This window comes from Apteryx mantelli, chromosome 9 (assembly GCF_036417845.1).
Source record: "Apteryx mantelli isolate bAptMan1 chromosome 9, bAptMan1.hap1, whole genome shotgun sequence".
In the NCBI taxonomy this organism is placed as follows: Eukaryota; Metazoa; Chordata; class Aves; order Apterygiformes; family Apterygidae; genus Apteryx; species Apteryx mantelli.
The window spans coordinates 2,719,017-2,738,546 of record NC_089986.1 but is presented as its reverse complement, the minus strand read 5'-3'; the positions used below and the strand labels follow the sequence as shown (position 1 = coordinate 2,738,546).

General features: G+C 41.3%; 1 long non-coding RNA gene across 4 annotated transcripts; it reads right to left on the bottom strand.

Moving 5' to 3' along the window:
* Positions 1 to 1,975: 1,975 nt before the first annotated feature.
* On the bottom strand, positions 1,976 to 18,896 carry LOC106496789 (uncharacterized). Of its 4 annotated transcripts, XR_010885090.1 has the most exons (9): positions 18,566 to 18,896; positions 16,268 to 16,492; positions 11,700 to 11,848; positions 5,967 to 6,055; positions 5,695 to 5,818; positions 5,027 to 5,119; positions 2,737 to 3,075; positions 2,284 to 2,545; positions 1,976 to 2,185 (listed from the first exon to the last, which is right to left on the bottom strand). It is a non-coding gene; the product is annotated as an uncharacterized lncRNA (long non-coding RNA). The 4 variants fall into 4 exon arrangements; XR_010885089.1 differs by lacking the exon at positions 2,737 to 3,075; XR_010885091.1 differs by lacking the exon at positions 2,737 to 3,075 and having other exon boundaries at positions 16,388 to 16,492.
* Between the last annotated feature and the right edge of the window lie 634 nt (positions 18,897 to 19,530).

The window sequence follows — 19,530 nt, the reverse complement described above, 5'->3', positions numbered from 1 at the left end:
TCCTGGCCCTGGTACAAGATCTGGAGAGTTTGCTCCCCTTGGCAAACCGTGTAAAATCACATTCCTTCCAGCTTATAGATACTCACACTCTAAACAATAAGCGCTTTGGGGTAGACTGAGAGCTCCTGCTAAATGCCCTGCTATCCAATTCACATATAACCCTCTGGAAAACAAGAACTGACTTTTAATTTATTTGGGGAATGTGTCCTTCAGAGTCTTTCCAGGCACTGGTAACAACTGTGTTATTCTGGATGGCTTTTCTATGCTGCATGTGAGTGTTTACATCACTACAAAGAAGAAAGAAAGACAGAATGAAGTTTGATGCTTTTATAACTACTTAAAATCTGATTACTCCAGGGAATAAGACAGTCAGCAGAATTCATTGGCGGTGAGAGGGCTCAAAACAAGAGTCTCACATCGAAAGCTCACGCTAGGTGTGTGCTGTGGAGGAGGAGGTGGGACCAGCAAACACAGAGCGTTCATGTCTCCTTCTCTTCTTCCAGCCCAGCTGCAGACAGGCACAGGGCTCATCTCCCAAAGAAGCCAGGATTATGCTTAAAAAATAAAAATAAGAATCCTTTTGCAGTGGCATTTTCAGTGTCATTAGACTTCATTTAAAAATGGCATTGTCCTTGGTCATTTCTCAGTCAAGAGAAGCATGTAGATATTTCTCCAGGGTTATGTTTTCTCCAGTAATTTAGTCCTGGATCCTGAAAGGCACCTCAGCGTGACTGAGGATCTAGACCTTTAGGTCTGAATGAGAATTAGATAAAACAATGAACAAAGGTCACAATTATTCACAGCAAGAACACAGCTTGGTAGTCAAATGTTCAGAATCCATTTTCCAAAGTCAAACAGGTACATTTGGGTTCTCACATGCCAAAGTCACGCTGAAAACCAATCAGAATTCCTTATTTTTATAAATTCTTGCTCGGAATTCATAGTTACTGTATTTTCAAGTTTTTTTCTTCCTTTTAAAGGCTGCCTGTCATATTGTGCCCCCCTCTACTCTTTCTGGCGAGCGCTGCTCAAAGTCTTCTCGGTATAGTAGCCTGCTAGAACAAATCTGCTAGTTATTAAAAATATTACACACGCCAAAATATTTTGACTGACAAATTGAAAAACACTTCCAGCATCCTGAAATAACTGCAGGGTTCTCCTGAAGGCCTTATGAAGAATTGGCCCAAGTTAAAGTTACTTTAGGTGTAACTACCACTACTGAATTGGTAATTTGGTAGTTACCGGAGCGGTCACAGTTAGGAGGACAGGAGCGGAGCAGATGCAGCAGCCCGGGCAGCGCTGCGGTCTCGAACGCCCGGGGCAGGAGGCGGGGTAGAGCCCTGGTCCTCGGGCGCCCGTGATGCTTCAGTCAAGACGTGCATGCTGTGCACGGTGCTCGCCTACAGCCCAAACCCCCAGCCCATGCAGGTGAAAGGAAGGTTACTTTCTCGCCCTTGCACGCCCCCAGAAAAAAAACAACAACTAGGAATCCCCAAACTCTTGATAGCAATAACCTCCGTGAGAATGATTCTGCAAAACGGACTTTAACATGTGGCTTACCGGAGAACACAAACCCTGGGTTTAGGCTTCTTCACCACTTTCCGGGCTTTGCTTTTTCACTAATGCAAATAACAGCAAAACAAAACACCTCAATATAAGCTTTCCCTTAGGTGTGACCTTTTCTATGGATTTTCCACAGAGGACCCTCCTTGTCTTCATTCCTAACTGTCACAGCATCATTTCAACTTCTGGCCACTCATTGTATCGACAAAAATAATTCTCTGTCGTATAGGCCTTCACCAGCCTGAAGGCCAGGGCCCTTCAGGCTTCCTGGTGCCCTGAAAGCCCTGACGGCTAGTACCACAAGGTCCATTTTTTTCTAACCATTTTCTATTTTACAGCACATTCTATCCAACAAGCAAGACCAAGATCTCACACAGAAAAGTGAAACAGCAATGCTCTTTTCAGCACATTTCCGGCCTTTATTTCTCAGGAATATTTCCCGCAGACAGCCGCACACCCAGTGTTCCTCTTCATAGGAGAAGTCATTTGGCTCCAAGACTGAAGTGCTGGTATTTCCAGAACAATAATGTCACAGATGTTACACCCAGAAGATAACATTGTGATAGCCAGACCCGAACCCCTGCGCAGCGCAGCCGGGGAAGGCAGCCAGGAACCCAGCAACCTGCAGTACATCATCCAGGAAATAAAGAAGAAACATTAAGGTTTTAACCAACCTTTCACCGTTCCCCCAGGACTGGGAAGAACTGATAGATGAATCACCGTTCGCAGTGCAGAGGCAGGGCTGTGGCGCTGCCGCAGTGTCGCGGGGCAGGGAGTGAGGCCCCGGGCTGGGCTGAAACGGGGTCCTGGGCAGCGCGGGGGCCCCAGGGAGGATGGTTGGGTCCACTAAGGTTGGTGCCCTCCGGGCACTGACAGAAATCTCATAGGGTTTTGGCCTACAACCATGTTTTAGTCTACAACCACACCACCAGAGGTTTTGATGTAAGCAGCAACTGGCTTAGCAAAGTTTAGACAGGAGATTCTGTAAGAGAAAAAAAAGTGTCCCGCAATAAAAATTCTTGCTAATTCAGAGTGATTTACTGAATCTGGTAAGAGTATCTTCATGTTGTTGCAATGCTGGATACTCAGCAAATATAGATTTAGCAGTCAGGCATTGTTCAACTAAGACATGCTCCTCCCCATAAAGATTAATTTTGTATACTTTCCATTTACATTAGTCATAGCTCTCCTGCAAAGTTCCTCTGAATGTACAGGCCCCAGAGTAACTACTTCCTGTTGACGCTGCTGTCTTAGGGTAAGCCAGAGATCCTACCAGTGGCTGGTCGAAGCTCTGGAAACAAAACTGGAGCAAGTGCTCAAGATTTTACTGTAATAGCTATGGAAAGGGGGTAAATGAGGAAACACTGTTCTTCAAATCAAATCTGATACCTCTGAGAAGGAGGATGGCTTCAAAAGTCACCGTGCATAGACTGTCCATAGCCTGTTCCCAAACTGAGTGTGGAAAAACATGAGCCTAGCATCTGTCTGGTACAGCAGTCACTGAGATGGTGGCTTTAAGGAACAAAGGCATTAAAATAAGAGAAGCATAAAATATTCCTCTTTCCATATGCAGGCCCGAATATACAGAAATGCAGGAGCTAGGTTCTGTTTGTAAGGAAAAATTTTAAAGAAGAAAATACACAGCATGAACACAAGGAGTGCTTGCCTACCAGATCAAGGATGTTACCATCCTCTTCCTCTGAGCAACGCTCTGCCCTCTGCCACTCTAGCACTGACCTCCAGCCTTCCCCGCTTCTAGTGTCTCCCAAAAAAGACGCTGCTCCAAATCCCAGCAGTGTTTCCAAGGACATTCAGTGGAAGGTTAAAAATCACACAGGCCTAAAGCCCATGACTTTCTCCTGCATTTTATATTAAAACCAGGTTAAAAGCCAAAACAGTACTGCTTTCCTGGGGGGGAAGCAAAGAAATAATAATACTTAGAACATGTCAGCTACCTGCTGCAGCGTGTTATGAGAAAGGAAGGAATGATTTTATCTGTTTTATATATGAGGAAACCAAACCCAAGAAGAGCTCGCTGGTGGCAGAAGAGTAATATCAGCCATATCGTCACTGTCCAGAGGCCACTGTAATATAACCTGTCTTGAATAAGTGTGGTCAAAAGTGGCACATCCTACCAGTGGGCTGAAAATCACACCTCCCCCCTAGAAGATATTATTCAGATCTAGCTTTTCTGATTCGTTAGATACTGGCCTTTAAACTAATTTACTCAGATACGCCTTTTCCTCCAAGTTTTTTGTTTCCAGTTCTGTACTGATTTTTGCAGTTGTTTTCTATGCTTAGAAGCAGCACTATTCACTGCGAGTCGGGAGTCCCAGCTTTCAGGGAGTAACTAACTACCAGGGCTCCTGTGCTGAGCTCTTGTGGGGTTGCTGGTTGTTCTCAGCACCTCATAGTTAGGGGATAAGCAAGAAGAAACAAGTGCAAAACTGAGGAGTTAATGTTTGCAATTCCTTTTCTAATTAACAGCTGCAAAGCTGCTTCAGACCCCAGACACACACTGACTTCATAAACAGGTCTTCTTTGTTTTAGCCTTGAGAAAAAGCTACAACAGCCTATTTAAGAAAAATGGAAAAATATACAACTTCTTTTACAATTCTACATTGTAATTAGGCAGATTGATCAGGGAAACCTGCATTGCTTAAGATGTCGGCAGGACTGCCCTGAACTCAAGCTGCCTCTTTACTTTGCTGGCAGATGGAATCACAGCAACAATAGTCAAAGGGGGGAAAAAAACCCTTACTTTCTTAACGCTTCACAGAGCTAGTGGAAAGTATTACATAGCTAATATTCAAGATGCATTATAGATATCTCAATAGGTTAGGTCATACCTTTGCTTTCATATCTAAAATTTCATTCCCTTCTCAAGCTCTTTGGTGAACCCACCATTGAAAGCAAGCATTCAGAAAAGGACATTGTCACACTACACCCTCATACCACAAACCTCATCAACAAAATAGAGAGGAATTATATCAGGGGTATAATTGTACAGTGTCTTACAAAGAATGTAAACTGATATACTTACCTATAGACTTGACAGTTAATGTCTACAGTATCCCATAAATAGATATAAATGTCTACAAACATGCATATGCACACACATATGTAGCCCATGCCAGAGTCACCCACTTGGACCATGGCACACTCACCTTTCTAAAAAATTTAAATAATACCAAGAAAAAAATCTGTCAAATATTCTTGGGCCACTTGAAACAGCCAAGAAACATCTAATTTCAGACCTGTCAATAACACAGGCAGGTCTGGCCGGACCCCCAGTTTTCTCAGGTAGAAACCCAACAGCCCCAGCGCCTTCCTTTAGATGCTCTCCTTGAAAATGTTCCCAAGTCTTAAAGTCTACCTCCGCTGAACTACTTCATTCACACACTCACTGGAGCAGCTTTTTTCAAGCACCCTCCTGCCATTTCCTCCAAGCCCAGAATTCTACCTCTTCTTTGCTTTGACATTCGCCAGTGAGACTCTTTTCCTGTGTCCAGCCAGGGTTTCTCTGAACCTTCATCTCCACGTCAGACACCAAATCCTGCAGAAGAAACAGTGACAGGCATGTCACAGGCAAAGAAAGCATATAATAACTCTGCTGCTTTTTCTTAGTGAAAGAGTGTACAAGTTCTGGGTATCCTTAGAAGAAATGTGCTTGGTTACAAATATACTGTTGGTATTTGGTTAGAAACATACTACTAACCTTGTAAAATATATAATCATCAGTCATTCAGAAAATAATATTCTTGTATTTTGTTGTTTGACTAGCTCAGTGCTCTTTTTTTAAATTCTGACATAGAAATAATTATCTGATCTAACAGAGTTTCAGGAGCATTTTGGCAACATTCAGTTTTATAGGCAAGAAAAAAGAAAATAAAGAATGGCAAAAAGCTACAGGTGTACTTGGGACCCCAGACCCTGAGAGAATTCAGAAACGTTTATTGATCAGCACAACACATACACAAATTCAGGTGAAGGACTGTCACTAGGAAAACAGCACAATCGGATATCCACCCCTATTTCAATGTATGACCTGAATTTTGCTTTCAAATCCAAGAAATAATTAATCTGGTTGGAACTCTGCGTATGATGGCCCTTCGAATTTCCCCCCTTTACCTTGCACAGCAGCAGCAGAGCTGCCCCGTCTCCAGCTCAAGGCTGACCGCTTTGCCCGTTCTGTTTCATTTTCATATGGACATTTGTTCCCCTCCAGTTAGGCAAAATGAACCTTTTCAATGGCCTGAAGATGAGCAATCCATTAACACACTGATATATAATCAAATCGCTGGGTTAAAGCAGACTGCTTTCAGCACTGGAGGGTTTTTGTTGTCTAAATCTCCAGCTACTCCCAATAAAACCCCTTTCACTAAAGTATTTTCAAGCTCTACCTGTGTCTTGATTATCAGCTTCTTTTTGGGGGAGGGGAAACACTGATTTGGTGTTTGTTCTTTTCTTATTCTACATCCAACTCAGAGTCCTGCAAAGGCAAGAGAAAGATTCCTGTTGACTCTAGGGCTTCAATCATGCCTTTTTATGTAGCTGAGCTATTAATGCATATTTAAGACATTTAATGCAGGCCGTGACCCTTCACCTGACAGCATAAAGAAAAGCTGGTATCCCTAACAAGCTCACAGGCAAAATATAAATCCATCAGCTGCAAGATCACATGCTAAATCACTTGTTAGGAGTTTTATAAGTTTTATCAAGATGAAACCATGGCTTTTCCTGTGGTAAACAACCACTTTTGTTCTCGGGACAGTCAATCAAATCAGAGATGGACTCCGGGACTTCCCAAGGTCCACTCCCTGTCCCGCTGTCCCTGATTTTTCTTGTTAATCTTCCACCATCTCATATTTTATTAACTGAACAGCAGATTTCTGCTCCCTTCTCTATATCTCATCTAAAAATTTAATTTCTGTGCACCTCACGTCATGATACGGTCTTTTATTTTCACTTACCTTCATTGTTTGTATCAGAAAATGTTTTCTACCATCATGAGCAGTTAGATAATTCCTGGGGAAAAAAAATGTTTAGAAATTAGGAGTAGGTGCTCGGGACTCTTTGATGGGCATTGCCATTCCTTTCCTCTTTGGGTCGATAGCTTGCCTGCATATGTGAAATACTAATTTCGAAAACCTCTCCATTTTAAGTCTCTTAATTATTACAGCTATTTGTTTTATTCCTAAGAAACAAGTTTTCACGCCTGTGTCAGATTTGCTCTGCTTCCTCTAAAAGGCTGTATTCACCACAAATATGCAAAGTTGCTTAATAGAATCCAAAAGGCTAGAAAAAATAATTTATTAAAAATAAATGCCTAAATTATATAGCTGCATAATCTTAGCAAAAAATAATCTGTTCCAATAGGTTTTAGTTCCTTTCTTTTGGTAAATATTTGTATTTGTCCAAATAGGTATCAGAAGTTAATAAGAGAATCTGGTTTGTAACATCCATTGTGCAAACAAACTAGAGGTATTTTCTTTTCCTTTTGTACGCGGTGTGCTTTTTTGTTCTGTTTTATTTCTCATCCCTCAGTTAAGAGAAAACACCTGTAGATTTGCGAGTTCACCCTGACACTACAACCAGATCCCCTGAGCAGTGCCAGTGTTCACAACAAGGCGTTTGCACTGCGAACTTTTTTTTTTAATAAGGTTTCACTTCACAGATTTAATATTACAAAAGCACGTAATTATGTTGGACTGCACCTAGGAGGCTGAATGAAAGCCCTGCACGAGTGAGAGGTGGCTGCATCCGTAGTCTGCTGCGCTGGCAAGTGTTCAGAGGGCAAAACGGGCATTGCACTTCGCCCATGTGGAGACCTGGGTTAAAAGTACCATCGCTCCGGCTTTTGCTGTCGCCAGTGATCTATTACTAGGCCAAACTAAACTGCTCTCACAAATGCTTTTTATGAACTCCTCTACATTCCCCTTTCTGTCCATCAGTGCATTTTCCCTTGCCTGTGTTTTACCTGTGCAAACTCGCAATTGCAGCCTGCACAGGGCCAAGCACGGACTGGTGGAAAAGTGTGGGAGAACTTTATTTTTCTCCATCTCTGTCTGCAGTTCACACAGTAGGGCAAAGTTTTAAACGTTAGCAATGCATGTTTAACCTCCTAAAGAAAGTAACTAGAATTTGGCAAAGCAGAATATATAGGGACAACAATGGTAATAAAGGAACTGGTGCTCAGCTTCTCAGTTTAAATCATGACTGTGCTACATCAAATTAATTTGGAAAATACTTTCAATTTAATGAGGTCAGTAGAAAAGTCAAGTTAATAAAATTAAATTTATCATTTTAAATAAGCCAAAAGCATACAGGCTTTCTGAAATGTAATCTCCTGCTCCCCAAAAATGTGAAGAGGAAAAATCAAAGTAGTATATAGATAGCAATGTTTTTATTCAAAGGGAGTATTACCAGTACTTGACCAAGCATTGATTGGAAATTAAGCTGGACGATGTTACTGAGATGAATCTTCTACTATTAAAAATATGTCTTTGTCATAAGCAGCAACTTATGCATGCATTTAAAAAGTTGATCTTAGTCCTGTAATGAGATTTCATTACTTTAAAGTGTTACCACTAGATTATATATGTTTTTTAGTTTTGCTAACACAGTTACCCTGTTGAAGAGGCTCACAGAACCAGGGGCCAGCAGTGTGGTGATGGGGATAAGCCATAGGTTTTGCCAGGGGAAGGAAAGGGACTCAATGGAAATAGGAGGTCATCAGCATTTCCCATTATTGTGCTTTAAATATGCTCAGCATTCATTCCCTTGCCATTGTTTCTCATATTCACCTTTGGAAGCAAGGTCAGTAAGGACTGTTTAAAAAAAGTCAAAACAAAATTTCAGTATGTCTTTGAGCCAAACGGCTCAAAGACAAAACGGCTCAAACGGAAAACTCTGCAATAATAGTGGTCTTACACAGAAAAAATAGTTCTCCCTCTCTTTTTTTTTTGGCTCACAATGATTTTCCTTAAATCTTTGAGATATGTTTGGATGAGGCCAAGCATGGAATACTAGCCTCAATTAAAAATTCTTTCAAAAGGAATGGGTGGATTGGTTCAGGGTTTCAGGAAGGAAATCTTAAACACAATACTCACAGCAAGTTAATGCCTCAATAATATGTATTACAATACCGTCAACATATATTTTTGTTTCATGTACGTGTAGCAATATGTTTTATTCATGAACCTATTACAGATCTGTACCCCAGTCCTATTCCCACCCAACAGAAGACAGCATCAGGCTCTTAAACTGCTAATCTAACTATACACAGTAAATCATTTAATCTGAGATGTTGATACAAGGACCTCAGTACATAATGACACTATCTAATAACAGAATCATAGCAGGAGGAGTAAAATTTCAGTTCTGCATGCAGCTTTTCTTACAAAAATTAACCAAACCATCCTAACCATAGTTTCATATCATAACACCAAAAACCACATCTCATGCCAACATTTGTTTAATACTGACCCCACTATATCCCCAGGGCTGCTTCTGGGAAAAACAACAGGTTTTCTGGTGGTTTCTCTTCTCACTACTCCATTTTGTACATAAATACTTTTATGCTACTATATTGCCTTAAGACAGATTTGTTTTTAATTGTTAACTTTCACGCCTCTTAAGTGGATTGGAATGACATTAACATTTTTAATGTAAATAAAGGCATCTATTTCTTATAAAACTTCAGTTTTCCATAGACACTCTGACACTAAAATGCAACCCCCATAAAGGAGGGAAATGCTTTAGAGTTTTTGTTTTAGGCATTGCATAGAGCTCCTGATCAGAAACTTGTCCGATGCCAGGTTTTCATTGCTAATATATTAGCATCAGCATGAGAAACAGAGACCTGCCAACAGAAACTGTCAAATTTGCATCTGTAAGATATAAAATATTAATCTGTTTTCTGCAAACTGCAGAACTGCATTTTCTTAAAGACTTGGGGGGATATCGAATCAAAATCCCTGGCAAATCAGTTGGATTTAGTGAAACAGCAGAATAATTTCTCAGCCCACATAGTATTCCCTGTTGGGAGGAACCTAACTAACGAATTAGATGTGTTTAGTAGGTGATAACACAAAAGCAGTGCTAGAAGGGCTGTTTGCCAGGTGAAAAAGAATGTGTTCTACAAATTGCAGGAGCAGCCTGGTGACAGCTGACGTGCCCTAGCCACAGGGTCCATGCCGTACTCAGTGCCATCGTGCCTCAGATCTAGGTCTGCAAAAGACAGTGCAACAAGCTTCCCAGGGGAATACGGTTCTGTGATTTTGCTGAAGCTTGGCACAAACAACCCATCTATACCAACATGCCGATCATTTCCAGAGAAACTGATTTAACACCACGTTCCCTATCAGTAAAATTTCCATAAAAATCAGGAAAATCATTAGGTCTTCATCTACCAGTCTGCCGATGTGTAAAATTAGAGACCAGGATGTAGATTTCCAAAAAATCTGATAAATTAGGAATATACTGAACCAGTACATTTTTATATACCAAAGGCTCATTTTCCAGACCAGATGTACAGCTTAGACTCTATGTGACATTAAACATTTCCTGTTTTAATTTGCTCTAGAAGCTCTTAATATAAAGGAAAAATGCTAACCATGAATATCAATTTCAATATTTTTGACTGAATGAATAAAAACAATTTTTATAACAGCAAGTAGTGAGAGATGAAAACACTAATGTCAATTAATTAATAATTAATTTCTTGATGCAATTCTCTAGCATTCAGCTCATGTCAATGGAGATTATCCAGATTACACAAGTTCATTTAAATTTCGCAGTAATGAAAATTAAAGAACTTTCTTCTTGTAGTCTGTCTGCCTGGAATTTTCTGAAAATTATTGGATAGTGTTCCTCTGCTGTTCTTCATACTCTGTTTTTTTGTTGTTGTTGTGCCTTAAATAATTAGAACTCTGTTACTCAGTCTTAATATAGGATCAAAGCTGCTGTTAAGATCACAGTTTTAAATTGTGACTTGGAATTTTTTCAGTATAAACAGTGTTTAAGTGACTATAATGTTCATGAAAAGTACCACATTGGCAACTCTGAAGTCTACTCTTTGTAAGCAATGTTATTGCTCCATATTGTCTTTAATCCTTAAACCTAACAGATAGATTTTCATTTTGACCTCACCAACATCCTGCTGATTAAGCTCAGCTGCGCAATCTACAGAAATAACACAATAGTTCTTATACATATAAGTGAGGAAAGTAAGTACATTTGTCGAAACAGTATGACTAATAAGGAAAAAAGATCATTTTCTCAGAATTTCTGGGAATACACAGTCATGCAGAAAAGAACAAAGAAGGAATTATTCCTAATCAGATTATCAGATGCAGTAATGGTAAGAAAACTATCACTGACCAATGAGAGAAGTGCTGAGAAAACAAACCATTAATTAGTAGGTAAAGCACATAAAATATATCTGAATTACTTAAGAACCAGAGACAGCTGCCCTAATGATTTTATTCCTTATTTGTTTAAAAGATAAGGATGCTCAGAGTAAAATATAGTGCCATTTTTTTAAAATGTTGCATAAGTAGTATCTGCAATAACCAAACATGATTCCCCACAATGAAAAAAATCATAATATGGGATTTTGATTTGTTCTGGGCCTGAGATGGTTTTAGAAGGCTCTGAAGAAGTAATAATTTGCCTTTATTGCCATCAAATTGGTCAGTCTGCTTCAGGACTATATTATTTGTTTCTTCAGAAAACTCTGCAGGAAAAGTAAAATTAGGGACCTGCAAATTGTCATCACACCATTTTATAGGTGTGAGCTGAATATTGGGTAATATATCTAACAACATCAATATAGATTAGAGTATTTAATTTTGAGCAGCCATCTTTGGAAATTTGAGTCCAATTTTTATCTGAAGACAAAATTCCACACATACGTAAATCAATTAATCTCGGAAAACGTCACTCTGCAACAAAGCTTTATCTTTCTTCTTATCAGAGAATTAACCATATAATCTACTTATTTTCCAGCCTAAATAATCAAGTGAACCTTCCATTGAAAGAGTAAGGGTTTTTTGCATGTTTCATCTTTGGTTTGACAGACAGCAGAAGCTGGGGAAAAAAAATATTAGGGCCAGCTTTTTGTCTGCTCTGACCTGTCTGTTCAGGAGGGACTGTTCAGGATTGTCCCCAGCCGTCCACCTTCCGATGTTTTGACCATTTCGGTTTTAGATTGATCTATACCTGCACCCTTTCACCTTAGCATCCACTGCTCCTAGTGAAAGTCGACATCTGGAACTGCTCCCTGCGAAGGACAGAAAAGGACAACGGTCACAAAATAGAGGACAAATGGGAGATTAGGGAGAAGACAGTAAGAAAAGTGGCTACGGCACACCACTGTTGAAAAGTGTGTTTCCTATCCGCTCTTACTTCTGCTGGACCTTTTCAAACACGTCACCTTCCAAGAAATATGGTTTCTGATACATTGTTAAGGAATCCACTGTAAGAATTCATTCACTTGTCCCCACCTTATTTAAAGCACTAACTGAGCAATCATTCTTGTATTGTACAAACATTTAATGCCTTGTTTAAACATTGTGCAACTAAACACTTCAAAAAGTGTAATTCTGTTGCAATAGTTATTTAACAGTGACATATATAGAATCTTTATAATACCAGTGTCAGAAATGCCAGTTCCTCAAGATGATTTTTATTGCTACCAGCTATGAGGTAAATGTTAACCTCAAACAAATTAAAATAGTTTGTGTGTGTGGCGAGGGGTCATGACTTAGCATCCAGATCTGCTGGGAGGAACTTAATATGAACAACACATGTAGAGGTTTCATTTCAGACTTCACCTTTTAGAGATTTGGAGCACTGTCTAAATGCTTCTGTAGAGGCAGTATGGCCATAGGAGTCGTACAAAGGAAAGAAAGACTTTAACCAAATATCACGGCTCGGGGCAACCTTCCAGTTGAGCTTCTTCTGTGAAGGGCATCAGTAGTGCAAACTACTCAAATGCCTGTGTATTTCTATCAATGATATTTTCCCCTTTAAGTAGTTGTTTTGTTTTTTGTTTTTATTTTTAAGCAGGCCTACACGTGTATCCACAATCCATTTGTTACAGTTTTACAAGGCAGAATGGTGGGTTTGGAGTATTAGTAGGTATTATGCATAGTTTATCTTTATGCTTGACTCTGTGGTGGTTATATCTTACTGGGCGTGTAAGGGATGTTTGCTCAAAGCAGTCCATAAACTGAGATTTCTCTGAAATATATTAATACTACTTTGCTTACAAAACCATATCTGTTCTATAACCAAAACAAAATGATCCAAAGAACAGGTTAGCAAAATGTTCTCTATCATCTCCTTTTAATGTTAGAATAAGAGTGACAATAATCAGCAATGATTTACTCCCCTTTGTTATAATATACGGCCTTTCACTTTTCCAAGTTATAGGTCTTTTCATATGTATTCCAATTTTCTACCACAATGTCATTCCATTATTCCATTCTTATTATTCATTTCTTAAATTTAGCCATTGGCTGTAAGTTCATCTCATTTCTCAAGTCCAGCAAGCCCGAGTTGAAGTCCCTAACAGGAAATACCCTCCAAACCTTTCACGCCGACATCCTGAGCAGCTTACTTTTCTGCTATACAGACTCTGGAGATGTTAGCATTGCAACACATATGGTAATAGTCTGTACACTTCATTCTTTATGTAGAAAATAATAATAATTATAAAAGGCAAATCTTCGCTTTGTGACTATTCCCCAAGGTAAACGACTATAAATGTGGTATGAAATATATTCTTAAGAAAACCCCAAAGAATCAGTGGTGTGTACTGCATTAGTCACTTGAAACGGTTACAGATGATACACAGTTTCATCCTGAATTCCTCAAATACATGATACCACCATTAAATAAACAGGAAAACAGATTCAAATTACATGCACTTTGTGTTACTAGAATTGATGCTAGCAGATTTATACTGCAACCACCGTTAATATTTTGGGAAAAAACATTGCTAACTTTCGGGAAGAAAAAACAAATAGTGGCTAAAATCCACTGAAACAATAAAAACATGATCCTGTAAATGCTCATGTACTTGAGAAATTCTGTGTTCATCTGTTTCACTGAGTTCACAAAGTTATTCATATGCTTAAATGCTTGAAGGACTGTAACGAGTATTGATTTCATACACTAAAGCTACAGTAAATTGAAAGAAATGCCATATGGCTTCAAACATATTAGGGTAATAGAGTACAACTGGAGATTAAAGGTGATTGACACCATCAAACACAGCCGCCGAACTAGCAGAGCCTCCAAGGAAGATCAGAAGTCCTGATGGCTAATTCACTGAAGAAGTTTGCCAGCAGCATAAAAGCAGTTAAAAGAGAACTCTGAAGCTATTTCCCTTTTACAGGATGTTGGCACGCATTTTGAAAGCAATAAAAAATACACAAACTATTGTAATCAGATAGCATCAATCAATTTACAGTTTCTGGCCAGAAGGGATTACCAAACCTTCTTGAGTGACATCTATCTCACAGTCCCTTACATTTCAAGTGTTATGCCACTGGTGATCCAAATAACGTGGATTTAACTGATGAATAGCCTTCAAAGTTAGTCCTTTTGCTTTTCTTCATTTCCCAGCTCTGGTCAAAAACAACCCCATGTAAGCTTAACAGAAGACCAAATCAGAGTCCTTGAAGCCAATAAATATTCACTAAGACATGATTTACCTTTCAACAATTTTCTCTCTTCCTGTTTTTTTTTTTTTTTTTGGTTTCCCTGTTGAACTATTACAGCTCACAGCAAATTTCCCCAGAATCAAATCAGCATACATTATACACAGGTTTTTAGAAAACTTGTCTACTATATAGTCACTCAAAATATAGAAGACTTCACTTTGGCTTTAATATTGCCTCCCCTTTTGTAAAAATACAACAGACATATTACACGTTTTGACCACTAACACTTGTAGGACAATGCAGTCTGACTTGAGTTACATATGCAAAATCCATTGGGAAAATTCTATTATCTGGGTATGCAAGAATGGAATCTCACACCTGTGACACTGAATGTTCATCTTTAAAAATCTCATCCATAACCAGAAAGATCTAAAAATAGTCAGAAGCCTTGCAAAACAAATTTCCCTGAAAAAATAAGCCACACTAAAAGCAACATATATATCTTTAAATCTGAACTTAACCATAGGCAAGGTCAGCCCAGAAATTAATTAAAAGATCAGCTATTCAAAGCTTGATTTATCTAGCAGAAACTGCAGAGACAAATTATAAAAAAAAAGTTCTGTAGTTAATTATTGGGAAAAATAAGACACAATTATTGACGGAAAAAAAAAGTCATGCACAATTTACTTAAAATCAAGTAACAGGGCCATAAAGAACTTAACTACAGCAAGATGCCAAAGTTAGAACTTAACTGGAGAAGTTGCAGAACAAAATACACAGAATTTTGTCCAAATTCATTGTATTATATTACAGTCATCTGTTAGCGATTATGAGCCAGTGAGGTCTGTTGTAAAATGCTTACAAAGGATATAAAAACAGTCTTCAAATATGAAATAAATTAGAAAAAATGGCTTCTAAACAAGTACCTGATGTATGAAAAAGGCCATAAGAAAATGAAAACCTCGGAATACTTTTTAGACCAGTTGCCCAAAACAACCCTCACTTCCATTTCTAAGTCCAAGTCAGATGTGACGTAAGTGCGGGCAAACCCTTGCTCAAGGTTAACGTCAGGATATTTGCCATAATGCACAGTTTGCAAAAGAACAGCAGAGAAGGGAAGAGTGAGAGGGGCTTATTAACATGCAACCTACACCAGCACTGTCCTCTCTGATTCTGGACCAAGTTAACTGGGATCAGAGGAAAAGATATTGTAGGAGGGCAAAAACTGCTCGTATCCCATTTTAGCTAACTAGAATATATATGTCACTTATGTTTAGATCACTAACTTCTGTTCCTTTTGTTCAGATATTGCTTGTTGTAGAGCTTCATTTCTACTGTCACCAAAAAGTCTGAAGCAAATGAGCAGAGTCTAGCTTGAGGCCTGGCTGTTACAGAATGCACTGACAGTTTTTAAGGGCCCCATAAAACCAGGACTTAAAATAAATACATTTTCTAAATGTTGTGGAAGTAGCAAATGCCTGTGTTTCTCCATATTTAGGAACTTTCCCCCAGCCCTGACCCAGCCTTTGAGCTTTTATTTCCCCCAGTCAAAATGCTTTGTAAATTTGGAGCCATGTTTGATCAACAGCAAATTACAGCAATATAATTTCTATAAACATCGGGGAAATTGCCATGGAAATCCCCTCCTGTCCCTGCTCTGTGATATAAGTTTGCTGTCCTGTCATATTGACCCTCAGGCCTCAAATACAACTTCTTTGTTGTACTCAGGAGGAAGGAAGCAACCGTATCGTTGACAGGGATGCTGACAGAGAAAGCAGGAAAAGGAGGAGAACAGGAGGGGAAAGGAAGTGCACAGAAAGTAATGGATAGGGACAAGCCCCACGGCTCAACACCGAGACATCAGTGACTTGCAGGCTCTTCCAGCATTAATGACAAAGGGCCAGTTCCACAAACATATTTTAAGCTCTTATGTCTCATTTAAGCCTCTGACCTCTTGCAGAAATTTAAGGCATCGAAAGAGGGTGAGGGCGAAACCTTTGTACAGTGTGGTTTTAACTTCTTGCACTGACCAGGGATAGCTGCAGCGTGAGCGTACTAACGCTGGGGGTTGGAGAAGCTGCCTCCCGAGCAGTCCGGACTTCCTCCCTTCCCGCTCTCTGCTGTGCCTCTTGCATAAATCCTTTTCTCACCAGATATCCCCGCTTCACCTCTCCGTCTGCCAAGACCTCTCGCTGGCCTCTGCTTCCTTCGCTCACATGACTTCCTCGGCGGCTCATCCCATCTCCAGAGAGTTTCTGTGAGAAACAAAGTGCACGAAGCAAACTGGCAGCATTGGGAAACAACTGGCACTGCTCAGACCTCCCGAGTCAGTTAAGAATAACAACTTTTTGTATTTAATTTTAAAAGTAACATCTGAGTTGTCGTCACAGTGTGGATAAATGAGAAAAGACTGGAATTTGTTTTCCTCTAGCTAAACATAAAAAATATGTGACAAACATGGCAAGTGCTCTAATTAGACTGCTCCCTCTGCAAAACTTATAAATATTTTCCTAAAAGAAATAAAGGAAAAAATCGATTATCATCTAATACATGGCTGTACCACTCCAGCTACAATGTTGAGCAAAATAGTGTCTTGTGAAACCAAGAGAGTAGGCAAATTAACCAGAAGTTAACCTTTCTATACAGGCTATAACTCTATGGGCAGTTGAGAAGTTTGGCTCCTGTAACAGATAAAAGAAACTCAATTTGCAACAGAAGTTATTGAAACTTTAGCTCAAATGAGCTTAAAAGTGTAAATTAAAGGCAAAAAAATGCTGTTATCTATGCTTTGCAAATGAAGCTTTCCTTTATCAAAAATAATAGAAATAAAAGGATGGTTGTTCTTTAATAGATGTTTCAGCAAGCAGCGTACGTCAGCTCCTGTGTTAGGCAAAGCCTGAATTTATACTACTTGCTCAGTTCAAGTGACTGGATTGCCATGACCTGTTTTGCTTCTGCTTTAAAAAAAAAAGAAATTTCATGATCTAGTTAGAAAGACACATAAACTGAATAGCTGCACACTTTCTGTTGGGTACTGAACTTACTGAAATTGTCTGAATTTGCTAAAAACATACTGTATCGTAACTCAGTTGGTATCAGAGAACAAATTATTATTTTATTTTCCTAATACTACTCCTGGAGGAGTACCTGCGTACTACACAGGTTAGACAAACTCTCTGTGGATGAAGGTACAAAAGCTAAATCAAAGGAAACGCCAGAAGAAGAACATGTCTATAATGCTGCCTGGAACCAATCACTGTTTATGGCAGCAAAGCAATAGTTAGAATGGGTTATGAGTGCAATCAGTAAAAAATGATGGAACTAAGTAGTGTTCAGAGCATTGCTTGCCTGTGTCTGATATGGGGAGACCAGACAAGCCCAGAGAAGAGAAGGTTACTGAAGGTTGGAACTGAAGAAACACACAGAAATACTCCCACCACCTCCGGATATCACTGAGCTGTAAGTGGCTGCAAGCTGGGAGAGTACTGCTGGGAAGTATCGCCTAATCTTGCCTCATTCTTGTGTTTTTCTCTAAGGACCCACTTTCAGTCCCTGTCAAAGGACACTGGGCTAGATGAACTCTTGGCTTGACCTGATACGACTGTCCTCATATTACGTTTTCACTCAAAACGCCCTTTGGTCATGGTACCTACAAAAAAGTGACAAGTCATCAGATAAAGCACTGCTGTTTATCACACTGTTTAGTATAACGTCAGTGCTTGCTGGGACTGTGCCCTCTTTTCTCACTGCAGGTGAACGGAACGGGTGCAGAGAAAGCCTATAAGAAAAGCTGGTGTCTGGGAGCTGGGAGAGACCAGCGAGCGCAGTTCAAACATGCGTGGGGCACGAGCTACCATGGAAAAGAGCAGAGCCTGACGCAAACCACTGGAAAACTGCTACACTGCAGCCCAGTGACAACACCGGCTCTGGCTGCAATCTCGCCGGTTCAGACGCCAATAATAACGCAGCCTGGCAATACCCACCCAACTCCGGATAAACACTCGGAAATCCCGGCCCAAGGTCCATGCTGTCACTGCTACCCCGGTGCGGAAGGGGAAAGCTACACGGTCTGCCCACTGCACCGCCAGCGACGACGGACGGACGCTTCTCTCCGTTACTCTGGCTATGCATTCCCACATGACTTTAAAAGTGCAATTTTTGAATGCGGTCTTTCCTTAACATACGCATGGTAACCAATAAGGCTAAGCCTGGTAAGCAATAAGGCTAAACTTCCTTCACGCTCATGCTTTCTCGGCTAGCTGGATGTGAGTCATTTCAAACAGATTTAGACCGCTAATTGGCATGGCGTGGTTGCAACGCAAACATACCATGCAGCACCACTTTGCGGCCTCCTCACGCTTCCTTCTCCAACCGAGCTGCTCCAGGGAGAGCTGAGCGGGACTGATCCACAGCCACGACACCAGGACAAAAACAGCAGCGGTATCTCGAGGCAGGAGCCCCCTCCCCAAGCTCTTGCTTTTCCCACCAGCCTGCGGATCACGCGGACTCGGTGTCCCCCGATGGTGGCTCGGTCGGGATGCTCCGCAGCCCCCTCGTGCTCCTGCCTCTCGCCTCTCCCAGCCCTCTCCCTGCGCCGCTGCTCTCCGCTCTTTCCAGATGACTCTTTCCACGCGCGGTGGCCGGGCCTGGGGCCCCCGATGTGCTCTGCTCCTCGGGGGCACCTCTGCCCCCGGCTGGGCCCCACTGACCCCCTCATGAATCCCCCCCCCCAGGCCCCAGCTCCCCTCAGGCTGCCTGGTCCCCCTCGAGGGCCCTCGGCTCCCCTCATCCCCCCCCCCGACTCCCCTCACCCCCCGGTTCCCCTCACATCCCAGGTCCCCTCACAGCCCGCAGCTCCCCTCACAGCCCGCAGCTCCCCTCATGCTCTCTGGTTCCCTTCACATCCCCCCAGTTCCCCTCACATCTCACCTCCTCTTACACCCCCTGGCTCCCTTCACCCCCCAGCTCCCCTCATGTTCCCCCCAGTTCCCCTCACACCCCCTGGTTCCCCTCCTGCTCCCCCGTCTCCCTTCAGGGCCCCTGACTCCCCTCATCCCCCCCCCCGCCTCCCCTCACACCCCAGTTCCCCTCATGCCCCCCGGTTCCCCTCATGTTCCCCCCGGTTCCCCTCACATCCCCCGGCTCCCTTCAGGACCCCCGACTCCCTTCATCCCCCCCCGGTTCCCCTCATGTTCCCCCCGGTTCCCCTCACACCCCCCGGGTCCCCTCCTGCCCCCCCGGCTCCCTTCAGGACCCCCGACTCCCTTCATCCCCCCCTGGTTCCCCTCACCCC